General features: G+C 34.6%; 1 protein-coding gene across 15 annotated transcripts in view; it reads right to left on the reverse strand.

Moving 5' to 3' along the window:
• Positions 1-15519, reverse strand: part of PCDH15 (protocadherin related 15) — a 725080-nt gene that overhangs the window by 138980 nt on the left and 570581 nt on the right. The gene's annotated exons all lie outside the window — the stretch shown is intronic.

Consider the following 15519-nt stretch of genomic DNA (forward strand, 5'->3'; position numbering starts at 1 on the left):
TCCCATATAGCTCTTCCCTCCATTATATGCATAGCTTCCTCTTTTATGAACATCTTTCCAAAGAGCACATTTTTGAAAACTGATGAATCTACTTTGATCTGTCATAATCACCCCAAGTCTACAGCTTACCTTATGTTTCACTATTGATATTTTACATTCTATGAGTTTGGGCAAATTATAAAAAGATATGCATCTACCATTATAATATCATACAGGGTATTTCCACAGGCATAAACATCCTCTGTATTCAGCCTACCTATTCCTTGTCCAACCTATCTCCTGGCAACCACTGATCTTTTCAGAGAGACTTCTTTCACTTAGCAAGAAGCATCTAATGTTCCTTGTATCTGTTCATCATTTGATGGTTTTTCTTTTTAGAACTGGGAATTTTTGCACTGTGTGGTTGTTTTACAGTTTATTTCCATGAATAAGGATACCTCAGTTTGCTTTCGTGTTTGGATAATTATGAATAAAGATGTAACAAACATCTGTGTGCAGGGGTTTTGAAATTTTGGGTTAAGTAACAAAGAGTATGATTGCTAAGTAGTATTGTTAAGACTTAAAACTGTTTAGTTTTGTAAGAAGCTGCCAAATTGTCTCCCAGGTTACTGTGCTAGTTCGTATTCCCAGCAGCATGAGAGTTCCTTGTGCTCTACATCCTTGTCATACTGTGTTAAGGTAGATACTAAATTAGGAATCTATCTTACTTCAAATATATTTTCAATGACACATTATTTTCAAAATTTGTTGTATGTTTGTAACATTGGTCTTTGTAAAGAAGCCATCAGAACTTTGTCTTCATATACTGCTATCAAGCAAACTTTTTATAAATCATAAGCACTTGTGTCACCCATTTGTAACTGATTTAAAAAATCATTTAATACCATGTCTTAATATCTTCAAATATTTTCCTAGCTCAATCACTATAATTTTAAAAATTTTAGATATAAAGAGAACAAATTTCATGCATTCTGTAAGTATAGTTCCAAGAAGACAACCACATTTTCCTCACTTTGTTTCCCCTCTTCCCTATTCCTCCTTCCCCTGTCTTCATCAGTTTCTGCAAAGACATAATTTTAATCCACTCTATACTCACAGCCTTAATTCACCACTAATCCTAACATTCAATAAATAAGAAGTAGGAAAACCACAGTTTCAAAGCAATATAAATAAGGGCTAAAATGATAATCTTATGCCAAAATGTCCATTTCATTCCTATTCATGTTTTATATTCTATATTGACCACCACATATCAGAGAAAACACACAATATTTGTCTTTTGAGAATGGCATATTTCACTAAGTATAATGGTTTCCAGTTGCATCCATTTTATTGTAAAAGACAGAATTTCATTCTTTTTACAGCTGGGTAGTATTCCACAATGTGTATATATCACATTTTCTTCGTCTATTCATCAGTTAATGGATATCTGGGTTGATTCCATACCTTAACTACAGTGAATTGAGCTACTATAAACATGGGGGTACAGGTAACTCTTTCATATACCGATTTCATTTCATTTGGGTAAATTCCCAGTAGTGGGATGGCCGGGTCATATGGCAGATCTATTTTCAGGTCCATGCTATTTTCCATTATGATTGTACTAGTTTACATTCCCACTAACACTGGATTAAGGATAATAGCCTTTCTACTAGGGGAGAGTTGAAACCTCATTATGGTTTCTATTTGCATTTCCCTGATGGCTAGTGATTCTGAGAATTTTTTCATGTCTCTTGGCCATTTGCATTTCAGTCTTTGAATGATGCCTGTTCATTTCCTTTGTGCACTTCTTAACTGGGTTGTTGTTTTGTTGTTGATGAGTTTCATGATTTCTTTGTAGATCAATGGTGTTCATCTACTGGTTCACTTCCCAGAACATCTGGGCTGGGCCAGGCCAAAATCATGAGCCATGAACTTCATTCAGGTTTCTGAGGTAGGTGGCAAAGGACCAACTACTTGGGCCATCTTCTGCTACTTTTCTAAGGACATCAGCAGGAAGCTGGATCAAAAGTGAATCTGCTGGATTTGAACCAGTGCCCATATGGGATGCTGGAGTTGCAGGCAATGGCTTTACCCATTATGCTATAATGGCAGCCATAAACTAACTCTTTGCAAAAATAACAATCAATCTATATAATTTTAATGAAAATTATAAAGCATATATAACTATATTCAATTGCTTTTACCTATTTTTTTTATTTTCCTGCCCTCTTTTGATAACAACCAAATATTGCATTGGGTAGTAATGCCTCTTCTATTTTCAGTCTAAGTTATTTGGGTAGGGCTGACCCTATTCAGGACATAAACAGACATGTTATACACCTCTGGACAAAAGAGGGTACTATATTGTTTTCTCATGTTCATATGTGGTGTATTTCTTTTGTAAAGCAAATAAAGCTGTTATCCAGGAGTTCTACTCTGTTAGAAAAATATTTTGGTTAGAATTTCAATATTGTTATTCTAGAAGAAGCTTCTTTTTGATACTGATACCAATACAAGTGAAATAAACAATTATTTAAAACAGACCGCCCACGCTAAATTTCTCTGTGAAGCTATACCTAAAATTAAGTTGATTTCAATACACTATGGAATATACTTAGCCATAAAATAGAACGAAATCCTATCTTTCACAACAAAATGGATGCAACTGCAAACCATTATGCTTAGTGAAATAAGCTAGTTCTACAAAGACAAATATGTTTTCTCGGACCTGTGGTAAATGGCAAAGAAGTGAACGTGATATCTGACCAAGAGGTAGAAAAGAACAGAGGCTCATAACCCACTATTCTGCATGGAACTGCATTCTGCCAATAAACACAGGAACGTGGACATAGATTCTCTTCTAGTTGAGCATCTCATGAGAGCCCAGTTCTGGCCCAATACTTGATTACAACCTTGTATGAAACGATGAAACATAGGGCACAACTAATATGTTCTTGAATTCCTGACTGATGTAAGCTTCAAGATGCAACTGTGTTGTAGTAATATGGTTATGATGCAATAGGAGACTGATATAGATAACTCCAATATACCTTGCTTGAATATCAGAGCAATGAATTGTTAACTCATGGCAGATCAAATGATATACTACCTTTTTGTACTTAATTTATTAAAAACTGACATAAGAAAACATATATAATTTATTCCACAGAATAATTTTCAAAAATTGAATTCATTTGTGGTAATAGACATCACGTAAATTACAAATCTATCTTGCTATTATATGGGCAAAATTTATAAGTTGAATTTTATAACCGAATTTTATAGGTTGAAATAATTACTCTGATTCTTAAACATTGTAACAAAGAAATAACCTAAAACTGTTTTATCTTTAGCTTTAATGTTATAAAATAGCATTTCATTTCAAATATTAAAATTCGTATCTTGTATGGATTTTTGTTACCTTAATTGCATATTCAGCGTGGTTATAATCCTTGAAAAAGTGGCAGACATAATTCAATAAATAATTTAATTTCTATACAGACAACTAAAAGCATTTCAATTTCTATGTGAGTAAATATTTAGAACAAATGTACTTCTAGATAAAATATCTACTCATTAACCTTTGTCTTAATTATTCCAGCACACTTCTTTCTACTAGAATCAAAATATACCATAAAAATGCAATTTCCTCCTGGCTAGAATTAAATGAATCTCTATGATAATAAACATGAGATTATAAAAGCTCAATTCTTTTCTATTTATTGTTAAGCATGACCTATTTTATTATTATTTTATGCCCTGGAAAGTATCAGTTACATGACTGGGGCAAATTACAAACTTTCTTTAAAGTCATATATATTTGGAATGCAAACTGAAGAAATTGGGATTAATCGGGAGCCATAAAGTCAGATAGACATAAAAGGCAGAAGCAGTCAAGTTTAATAAGATGGATTAGATACAAATTAATAGAGTGAAGGATAAAAGTACAGAATTGAAAAATGCTTAACAACTATGCAATAACACAAGTCCGACATGATTTTCCAACTGACAAAATTTCAAAATAAATATTGGCATTCAATGAAAATTTATTTGAAGGCATCAAGTGGTGAGAATTGATCTATGAACCAAGAGTTTATGATGTTTGCCATAGATAAATGAATTTTCTGATTTTTACCATTCAGTGTTGGATATTCAGTGGTTTTCCCTTTTCTTTCTATCGAGTAAAATCAAGTCTGTTCCTGAATTCAACAAGGAATAAATTACGCCCAAATAAAGTATTTCTTAGAATACCTTTTGTAAAAAAAATCTTTCCTTTACTGTTAATGAATTTATCTCCAATTTATCCATTTATAACAAATGATGCATCACTACCCATCTTTCAATTAAGTTAAATTGAATGTTAGAAAGTTATCTAACAGCTGATTTAAAACAAATAGTCTTCTGGTGACTGCAATACAAGAATTGTATTAGTCAAAGCTACATTTACTCTTGAAGTAATTCATGAAAAGCACGTTAAAAGTAAAAACATTTGAAACCATCTCAGAACTAAACTATCGGGCTTACTAACACAGTTAAAAGTCAAGTTACCAATAACATTCTCATTTCCCGGACAAATGACTGCTAAGAATAAACCACAAGAAACAGTTATCTCTTCTAAAAAATTAAAGATGTATTTCATTTATTTGAAAGACAGAGTGGCAAAAAAAAAAGAGGGAGAAATAGAGACAGAGTTTAATCTTCCAGCTGCTGGTTCACTCCCCAAATGGCCTCATCAGCTCAGGCTGCACCAACTCAAAGCTAGCAGCCCAGAACTCAGTTAAAATCTTCTAAGTGGAGGCAGGGGCTTGACTACTTGAAGTATCATTTGCTATCCCTAAAGGCATTTATTAACAGGAAGCTGAAATCGGAAGTGTAGCCTGGGCTCAAAACCAGGCTCTGTGCTTTTAAAATATTTCTTTAAAAATATTTTAATTATTATTCTTGATAACCTTTTAAAATTACATTCTTATCAAAGGCTTGTTGGTTCCACTAAATAATGAATTCATCAAATAGAAATAGACTAAAGTACAGCAGGAAAACAGGTAGGTACACAATGATCAAAGCGAAAGATGTTCAACTTGTGTTATTGATAAATGAGTTAAGACAAAGATAACTTCTTAATATCTGTATTCCAACTTTTATAACTCTTCCAGAAAACCTTGATGTTTTCATTATTTCCTTATTATAATTTATTTTAGCTGACAAAATTATATATATATATATGTATTTACAGTATATGTCATGATGTTTTAAATGTATTTTATATACATACATCATGGATTGTCAAAATCATGCTAACATTTTTTCACTGCATATACCTTATTTGTTATAATAAATGAAAATATACCCTCTTAGCAGAGTTCAGGTATAAATATATCATGATTACTTATAGTCTCCTTGCTAGACTTATTCCTAATTCATAGCTGAAACTTTATATTTGGCTCACTACTCCCAAATCAACCCATCCTCACGCCCTGCCCCTGGTAACTATCACTCAGCTCACTTTTATGAATTCAGCATTTTTAGATTCCACATGTGAGATCATGTAGTATTTGCCTTTCTGTGTCCAACTTGTAGCACTTAACACAATGTCCTCTAGGTTCATCCATGTTGTTTTAAATTACAGGATATCTTTCATTTTCAGGATGAATTATATTGCACTGTGTACACAGAACACATTTTCTTCTTCTACTCATCAACTGGTGGACACATGGGTGGATTCAGGCTCTAGGCTACTGTGAATAATGCTGTAAGGAACATGGGAAGGTGGATAACATTTTAACTAATAGCCCTAAAACCTGCATTTAGGTGGCCTGGCATACAACACATATCAGGGCACTAGTTTCATTTCCTGCTGATGTGCCTGGGAAGGCAACAGAAGCTGGCCACTGTTACACATATAGGGAATGTGGATGGAGTTCCAGGTTCCTGGCTTCGATCTGGAAAAGCTCTAGCCTTTGGGCATCTGGGGAGTGAACAAAAAGGTGGAAGATCTCACTTCCTCCGTGTTACTCCCTCTAACTCTGTAACTCTTTCAGATAAATAAATCTTTAAAAAATAAAATAAAAGGTGTCTGTACTGTGCATAGTGGGTTAAGTGCTACCAGTGGCACCAGTTTGAGTTCCAGCTGCTCCACTTCTCATCCAGCTCCCTGCTAATGCACCTGGGAAATCAGCCGAAGATGATGCAGGTGCTTGGGCCCCTACACACACATGGGAGAATTTGAAGAAGCCCCTGGCTTTAGCCTGGCCCAGTCCTAGACATTGCAGCCATTTGAAGAGTACATGGAAGATCTCTCTTTGTTTCTGCCTCTCTCTATAACTGCCTTTCAAATAAGTAAGTCTTTAAAAATCAAATCAAATAAAAAATGATCAAACCACATGGACAGATATTTTTAAAAGAAGACTTACAAATGGTCTATGAAAAATATATGGTAGGTCTAAACAAAAATGGTTAATACTATTATCATAATGGAAAGTCTTAATATGATTATTGTGCTCAGGGAAATGCAGAATAAATTTACAATGAGATATCATTTCACACCCTGTTAGAATGGTTCTCAATAAGCCCATTTCATAGAACTTGTATGTGTTTTCTGCCTCACTGGACTGACACTGGTAATGTTACAGCCTCATCCGTGGCCAGAGGAAGCGTACAAACTCTTCCTCCTGCTGGTCACCTCTGACATCCTCCATGTGGTGGGAGTCTTCCCTTGGAGCTTGTTATTAATGAACTGGCCTCATACCAATCTAAAGATCAACTTTTCCAACTCCCTGAACTGCTGGCAACCACTCACCTTTTTACTGTGTCTATAATTTTTTCCAGAAAGTCAAGCAGCTGGAAACATACAACATGTAAGCTTTTTAGAATGGCTACTTTTCTTAGCAATGTGTACTCAAGGTCTTCCCATGTTTTTTCCTGACTTGATATTTCATGTTTATTACTAATACTACATTGCATGGATGTATCATAATCAGCTGCAGCTTAGTAGGAAGAATATTGATTGAAATAAGTCCACATTTGTTGTTAAAAACCAATCTTTTCAGATAAACTATGCACCAGTTAAATGATTCATACTTTATATGCAAAAATTATATAATTTTCCTTATGAAGATATAAATTAATTCACAGATAACTCTAACATTTCAAATTGTTTCTTCATACACAGATTGCTATAAATCTCTTTCAATTAAATTCATTTGAACATATCTGATCCATCCATATAATGATACTGAAATAACATAATTTGCATTGCCCAAATGTTAGAACAGTTTTTACAACATAAACATAGAAGAAACAATTATTCTACAATTTAAAATTTACTTTTATTGTGGAGTTCAAGAAGTAACAATAAAAGTAATGTTATATGTGTTGCATAAAGTTCCTAATTATTTTAAAAGGATATGAAAGTGTTTGTAAGTAGATGCTATTAAATTTTATTGGGATTCATTCTGGCCCTTTTTCTTTTTTTTCTACTGAGAAACAAATCTAATTTATTTTGACGTGCTTGAATTCAATATATTTGCAAATCAGTATCAATTAAGGAACTGTTTTTATATTTACTATGAAGGAATTTGATGAAAATAGGAAGGAAAAAAAACACCCACTGGATCTCCTGTTATTATAACCTTAAGTAATTGGATCAGGATGACCTAATTTCACGTATTTAACTAAGAAAAGCACTTTTAAAACATGAATCAGTAGGGAAATGCTAACTCTCTTAGAATCTTTGGGATGTACTGCTGATAAAAAAAAAATTATAAAGGACCAAATGGTTTGACACTGCTTTTTACATGTTTTCCAAAGTGTATTCTATCACCGAGAGTTTTACCTGTGTTCAGAATCCCAAAGCATATCACCTTAAAGATATGAAAATTGAAGAATAAATCATTTTTAAAATTTTTTGAAAGAGGAAATCACAGTCTGGGTGTTTACATTTTTGTGTTTGTTTCATTCATGAAAATACATTTATTTCAGTGCTTTCATTAATATAATTTATTCTATTCCCTCTTACTCTTTGGCTCACAAACTTCATATTTGCAAGAATTTTTTGGAGTGAATTATTAAAATTTTCACATTTCCTGGTGTCATGCTCAAAATTTGTGATTTAGTAGGTCCAGAAGTTCAAGCTCAGGAGCATACTTTGTAAAAGCTTCGCAGACAGTAAAGAAAGTGGTGGTTTTAAAATCATGATGCTGACAAATAATGGACTTCTCTCGCACGCTGCTCTTTTCTTTTCTCCCTCCTTCAACTTAGCTTGCTTTAGTCCTTTAACTTACAGCAATGGCATCGATTCAAAAGCTTGGAAAACAATTATTAATATTGCTTCCTATTCTAATATATCTGAGTTTGAATTTTGGCTTCACTACTTATAAGCTATGTGACCTGTGGAAAATTGCTTAGCTTATTTGAAAGGCAGAAAGACTAACAGAGAAATAGAGAAAGACCTCTCATCCTCTGGTTCACTCCCATAATACCCACAACCACCAGAGTTGGGGCAGACTGAAACCAGAAGCCTGGAACTCAATCCAGTTTTTAGACATGTGTGACAGGGACTTGAGTACTTGAGCATCATCTGCTCCCTCACCATGTGTGCATTAACAGTATATTGGTCATCCTAAGAATCAACTTAACCACTAAAAAAAAATTCCTGCCCCCACACTATTATTCAGCTTAAATACTAAAATGCGTAATTTGCTTCATAAACAGTAGGAATAAAAAATAAAACTTGAACCTTTTCAATAATATCTACGTCAGCTGTGTCTTATGCACTCTGATTTTCCCTCTCTACTTCTCTAATATATATCAATTTTACATTTGAGATGGGGATATTGTTTTTTTTCTTTTTATGACTGTTTTTCAAAGATCTATTCATTTATTTGAAAGTCAGTTAGAGAGAGAGAGAGAGAGGGAGAGATCTTCTATCTACTGGTTCCCTCCGTGTATGGCCACAATGGTCAGGATAGGACCAGGCTGAAGCCAGGAGCCAGGGGCTTCCTCCTGGTCTCCCATGTGGGTAGCAGCTTTTTGAACACTTGGGCCATCTTTCACTGCCTTTTCCAGGCCATTAGCATGGAGCTAGACAGAAAGTGAGCAGCCAGGAGTAGAATTGGTGCCCATATGCAATGCTGGTGTCACACAGGCAACAGCTGTACCCACTACGCCATGATGCCAGACTCTTTTTATTAATTTACATCATTACATGCAAAACAAGTTTGACTTAATTTAAGGAGATGAAACTAAGTACAGGCTAATTCTGCAAACTAAAAGCAGAAACAACATAATCCTTACACTCAGTGTTATTTACTGACCATGTATTTAGGAATACAATACATTGAGCAATGCACATAGAAGGTCCTGAGGGATGAAATGGATCCTACGTTTAAGATTACTGCCTCTCAGCAAACCAGACTATTGCCTAATCAGCTAAGTGAAATATGGCAATTTCAATAATATCAGGACCCCATATTAGAAGTTCATTAGTACTCATGGCGTGTGCCATTTATATATTTTGTGTTCCTAAATATTTACAAACTATAGGTAGAACCAAATGGCTACATCTTCTGATGAAAAGATAAGACCAGTCATAAAAATTAGTGACTGATTTACTTAACACAAATAGATCATAATGTCATTGTTCATACACTTACAGCAAACTCTGAGAAAATAATTTTGAATTTTAGTGACTCCTTTTCCTCTATAGATGAATTTGTACATTTGGATTTTTCTAACTATAGGATTGTAAACCTTTGAAACAAGCAAATGTTTTTGTTGCTTTCTGTTGATTACTAAATTCTATGCTGCTAGTAATGAAATATTAAAGTGAAAAAATGCTGTTAAACATTGAAGTATGTTAGTAAAATCATACAAGTAACATAAAGCAGGAAAACCATACTTAGAATCTGATACTAATGTCAAGAGTTGAATACAGTAGCTCAAAAAGAACAATATAAAAATAGACACTGATGTCCTGCCAGAATGTGTGTAAAGATAAATATTTTTTCGTACGCATTCTTCATATTCCATAAAGACTAAACAGTCACAAGGACTCCCTGAGGGAGGAAGATGTGCAGGCTCAGTATCTGAAGGTAGACACAACCATCACTACATGAGAGGGTGGGAGCACTGCATTTTCATTTATATTTATATTTTCATCTATATTTCTGCATATTCACAATTCTGTTTTGAATTGTACATATTTGTCAGTAATACAGTAATTCTGCTTTCCTTTCCTTTTTTTGTGCAATTGACTGATATAGCCTTTTCCAATCACTCTATTTTTGTGTGTAAAATCTTGGTCTCAAAATGATAGAGAACCATGTTTGCAAAGTTTACCAGAAACTAAATGCAGTATTAGAAGTAAATGGAAAAGCTGTCAGTCAACAAAGGAATCTGGAGATTACTGACCTCACTATCATAAACTGGTAATAAAAATGTCATGATTGTGAATTTATACTGAAATTGCGTAAAAATCTATCATCTATTCAATATTTGGAAGCCCAGATTTTCCATAAAGAGACTGCATATCTTACTTGCTTGTTTAACATCATTCAGTGTCTCAAAGTTCTCCACGCTAATGGACAAAGTCTCTCACTGGGTTTTGATGGCTAAGTTCCTTAAACTATTGGCTCTTCACTACTTCTTCTGAGTCACTAGGTTAGGATTCCATCTATTAAAATATTTTTTCTCAATAAACATGTTTGAATTAGTCACTAATAAAATTAATAGATCCTATTATATGTTTTGCTCAATCCCTAATTTCCATTGATATAATGCAGTGAAGGATGAGTGAGAGCATAAAGTTCTTTGTGTGGAAAAGCCTGTCCTAAATTCTACAGGGGAATTAGTGTTAACTGTTGGGGCTTGAGTCCTTTTTCGCTGGAAGACGTATTTCATTCTTCAGCCTGAATAAATGTCAAACCATGCATAAATTGAAGATGTGAACAAGAAATTATATTCCAAGTGAGCACAGGGAGCCTATGAAAGCTGTGGTGAAAAATTGTCAGAGTAATTTTTCATTTATTAAAGAGATGAAATTATTACATTTGAGGCAAGATTTTAACAGTGATATAAAAGGAAAGGGAAAGTTATCTTCAGATAAAGTTCTCATATTGGACAATAACTCCAAATTAAAATAGAAAACTTCAATAATCAAATGATGATCTTCATGTAGATTTCTTATGTTAAACGTTTTTAGACAGATTTTTTTTTCCTTTTACATACACTGTCATCAAGAGTAATAGTTGTTCCTAAAATATTATCCTTACTGATTAAAATATCTTGTTTAAATCCCCAAATTTGGATAGTGCACCCACAAATGATGGCCATGTTATTCAATGTAAGGTGATTTTAAGATTTTTGAGTATTGAGATGTTACCAACAACTTCTCATCTGCCTTTTCCTAGGCCATTTAAAAAATGTTGTTTTCGTGTTTTTTTCTCTTTTTAAATTCAAAAAACTATTTTACTGAGGTCAATTTTATAACAAAACTTTTCCTATTTTCAAAGTACAACTCAATGACTTTTAGTAATTTTATGGAGTAGTGTAACTAGTACCTTAATTCAGTTTTTAAAAATTTCCATTTTTTATATTTCTATATAGAAATATAGTATATGCTTCTTATATTTCTATATAGATCACTGACTATGACATTATAACTTTTCCCCAAGAAAATTCCTCATGATCAGTTATAATTAATCTCCAGTCCCTGGAAATCACTAAATTAGAGTCTGCCTCAATAAATCTGTTTTTTTTTTTCCTGGACATTTCAGAAAAATGGAATTTTATGAAGGTACTTTGAGAAATTTATTGACAATTGGGATTAAAAGATAAGTTTGTTTTGGTGCAGAAAAATGTTGAAATCCAAGTGTAGTTCTTTTCTTTTTTTAAAAAAAAAATTATTTATTTATTTATTTGTTTGTTTGTTTATTTGAAAGAGTTACACAGAGAAAGGAGAGGCAGAGAGAGAGAGAGAGAGAGAGAGAGGTCTTCCATCCAATGGTTCACTCCCCAGATGGCTGCAATGGCCAGAGCTGCGCCGATCCGAAGCCAGGAGCCAGGAGCTTCTTCCAGGTCTCCCACGCGGGTGCAGGGACCCAAGGACTTGGGCCATCTTCTACTGCTTTCCCAGGCCATAGCAGAGAGCTGGGACGGAAGAGGAGCAGCCAGGACTAGAACCAGTGCCCATATGGGATGCCAGTGCTTCAGGCCAGAACATTAACCCACTGTACCACAATGCCGGCCCCTGTAAGGTTTTTTCAAATTATGTAGTTCCATAAATTTTTGAAGACCTTCTATACATGGACATTAAAATTTTTGCATCAAAACCAATGTATAGATTGATTCTACTTCACAGGAACTGTGTGGTCCCTCGGGTAGGCTTCTTTCACGTATCACGTTTTATAGGTACATTCACATTGTGCCAATAGTTTCAATGTTTGCCCTGATTTGTGGTAACTAACATACAAGGTACAAAAACCCTAATGTATATGAGTGAAATTGACATTTTGAGTTTTGATTACTGTGTATAGCCCTTGTCTATACTCTTGAAGAACAGTGGTTTTTCTATGTACTACTTCTTGAATTTTTTATTTAGTTGATGGTTAACCTTTTTCCATAGTATTGTATTTAAAATGATGTTTCTAGGCTATATAGTATACTTTTTTCTTTGTTTTTGCCTATCAGGAAGATTTTAAAATCTTTATAAAATATCTTAAATGTATTCTTTAATATAAAATGTTTTGAGCAGCTTACCTTAAATATAAGTTGTATACAATTTTGCACTGTCTTTTACTACAAAATTCATTCATATGAATCAACAAAGCACCAAAGTTTTACTTTTATAGGGAAACTACAAAAATTCTTTTCTGTTGAGAGTATTTGAATTTTTGAAAATGTCAAGATAAACATTTAATATCTTGTTTTTTATTTTATATATTATCTTTGAATACCACTGGAAAATAAATGCAATTCACAATAACCTTTTTAGGATTAGCAGAAATATCAACTGTTTCAAAAATATCTTGAAGCTGTTTACAAAAATAGCTGTTTACCACTGTTTTCAAAAATATCTCAAAGCCATTTGCCTTGTCTTATTTTTATGTATATAACTTTTGATTATTGTTCTTATGGAAATAACTTTTAAAATGCATGGGTTTTAGGGGCCAGCACTGTGGCACAGTGGGTATAGCCACCGTCTGCAGTGCCAGCATCCCATATTTGTGCCAGTTCGAGTCATGGCTTCTCCACTTTTGATCCAGCTCTCTGGTATGGACTGGGAAAGCAGTAGAAGATGGCCCAAGTCCTTGGGCCCCTGAACCCTTGTGGGAGACCTGGGGAGGCTCCTGTCTCCTGGCTTCAGATTGACGCAGCTCCAACCACTGCGGCCAATTGGGAAGTGAACCACTGGATGAAGACCTCTCTCTCTCTCTTTCTGCCTCTCTCTCTGTGCAAATTTGACTTTCAAATAAATAAATAAGTCTTTAAAAAAATACATGAATTTTAAAAATCAAATTATATGCATGTTTCACAGTAAAGGTTAATACATTAATATATTTCCATTTTAAACAAACACTAAATACCCATATTTAGGCAGCATATTTCTTTTGAAAATTTGTAAATGATTATCTTTGGTATTTTTGATGAATTCTTTAAGATATTGCATTTCTTAGTTAAAATCAATATTCACATTTAGACTGTAGGATCTATTCCAGACGTACTGATCTTTCCATGACATTTACTTCTAAAACTGATGACAAGTGAATTACTCTGTAAGTCTCCGCCCATCAACTGAATGAATGTCAAATGTCACTACAGAATGTAATTCATAGGGCTGGCAGTGGCTTAGTGAGTAAAGCTACCATCTATGGTGCTGGCACTATATATGAACATTGGCTCATGTCCTGGCTGCTCCACTTCTGATCCAGCTTCCTGCTAATGTACCTGGAAAAGCAGCAGAAAATGGCCCAAATACTTTGGCCACTACACCCATGTGGGAGACCCGGAAGAATCTCCTGGCTCACAGCTTCAGATCAGCCCAGCTTCTGACAATGCGGCCATTTGGAGAGTGAATCAGCAGCTAGACGATATCTATCTCCCTCTCCCCCAGCTTTGTAACGCTCCTTTCAAATAAGTAAATAGGTCTTAAAAAAATGTAGCTCATTTAACCTCTAGAAGTCCATCCATCCTTAGGTAATAATATGTATTTAAGCCATTATAAGTTTTTTAAAATATTTCTATATATATTACATCAGAGATATATTAAATGAATTTACTGGCTGACATTATAACTTTCCTGAAGATTCAAATAGATAATTGACTGAAAACTATTCATCTAATATGTACACACTGTGGCAATGAGTGTATGCATAACAGAACTTAAAGAAAAATGAAACTATAGGGAGAAAAATAGACCATGGTCCCTATTGCTCTGTTCTGTAATATGTTGATGTTATTATGAAGGGCAAATATTTTACAGGTTGCTTGCAGTTAATGACTGAATAGAGAAGAATGTAAAGGTAATCCTCTTCTTGAAAGACACAGAACATTTCGTTTGACTATGTTTTGAAGACAATCCAATTGTCTTGTAGAATCCTACTTAAATAATGCAGAAGTCACCTTCAATGGCACAGCAGTCTAAGATGTTTCCACCCAATTTTCCCTCCTTCTCCTTTCTAGGATCCAGAATGTTCTGTTCTGCAAGTTCTCAGAGCCTATACTACTACTTCCTCAATTCTCTCATGAAAGTATATCCCTTAACAAAATTCTTGCTTGTTAAATCTGATCTTGGGGTAGGGTGTTGCAATGGACTAAGCTGCCACCTGGGACACCCACATCCTGAACCAAACGGCTGGTTCTAGTTTCCACTACTCTGCTTTTCATCTAACTTCCTGTTAAGGGGTCCTGGGAGGCAGTCAGTGATGTTCAAGTGTTTGGGCACTTGCCACCCATATGGAAGACCAGATGGAGTTCCTAGTACCTGATTTCAGACTGACTTAACCCTGGCATCTGAGGTCATTTGGGGGAGTGAACCAGTGGATGGAAACACTCTATTACTTTCTCTCTTTTAAGTAGATTAAAATAAAAAATAAATAAATAAATCATACAAACATAAAGGAATTATATTAAAAAGTATAGTTAATGGCTGGCGCTGTGGCTCACTAGGCTAATCCTCTGCTGGTGGCACTGGTACTCCGGGTACTAGTCCCGGTTGCTCCTCTTCCACTTCAGCTCTTTGCTGTGGCCCGGGAAGGCAGTGGAGGATGGCCCAAGTGCTTGGGCCCTGCACTGCATGGGAGACCAGGAAGAAGCACCTGACTCCTGGCTTTGGATTGGCACAGCGCGACTGTTGCAGTGCACCAGCCGAGTGGCCATTTGGGGGGTGAACCAATGGAAGGAAGACCTCTCTCTGTCTCTCTCTCTCACTGTCTAACTCTGCCTGTCCAAAAAAAAAAAAAAAAGTAAAGTTAGTAACTTCAAAGATAGACTCAAAATATTGATGAATATTTAGAAAAAAAGTTTTAATGTAAATAAAGAAGC

Source organism: Lepus europaeus, chromosome 17, assembly GCF_033115175.1.
Source record: "Lepus europaeus isolate LE1 chromosome 17, mLepTim1.pri, whole genome shotgun sequence".
Taxonomy (NCBI): domain Eukaryota; kingdom Metazoa; phylum Chordata; class Mammalia; order Lagomorpha; family Leporidae; genus Lepus; species Lepus europaeus.